Here is a 275-nt window from a genome sequence, read left to right as displayed (position 1 = left end):
CTCGCTCCCTCGGCTCCACCCATCCTGAGCCCAAAAAGGCCGGTTCCAAGGCCTCAGTCTAAACTGGGCGAGCCAGGGCGCAGTCCTCTCGAGGCGGTCCAGGTGAGTCGACCCGCAGGGCTGCTTGTGTGTATGGAACGCGGAACCCGGGGACTCCGACCTGGTGCGCCGCGGGTTCGGGGACACCGGAGTCAGGGCTTGATGCGCGCGGGGCGGGACGCAGCGCGAGTATCCGTACGGGTGGAGGCGGCCGGCGGGTGGGGGGGAAGCGTCAG

General features: G+C 69.8%; 1 protein-coding gene across 1 annotated transcript in view; it reads left to right on the top strand.

Moving 5' to 3' along the window:
• MSMO1 (methylsterol monooxygenase 1) overlaps nucleotides 1-275 on the top strand; it is a 20085-nt gene continuing 19810 nt past the window's right edge. Inside the window, exon 1 of the mRNA XM_006140660.3 lies at nucleotides 1-102. The gene's annotated coding sequence lies outside the window, so the exon portion shown is untranslated. The remainder of the gene's footprint in view (nucleotides 103-275) is intronic.

Source organism: Tupaia chinensis, unplaced genomic scaffold, assembly GCF_000334495.1.
Source record: "Tupaia chinensis unplaced genomic scaffold, TupChi_1.0 Scaffold000039_1, whole genome shotgun sequence".
NCBI classification, from domain to species: domain Eukaryota; kingdom Metazoa; phylum Chordata; class Mammalia; order Scandentia; family Tupaiidae; genus Tupaia; species Tupaia belangeri.
Note: the sequence above shows the minus strand (reverse complement) of the source record. Positions and strands in the feature narration are given on the sequence as shown.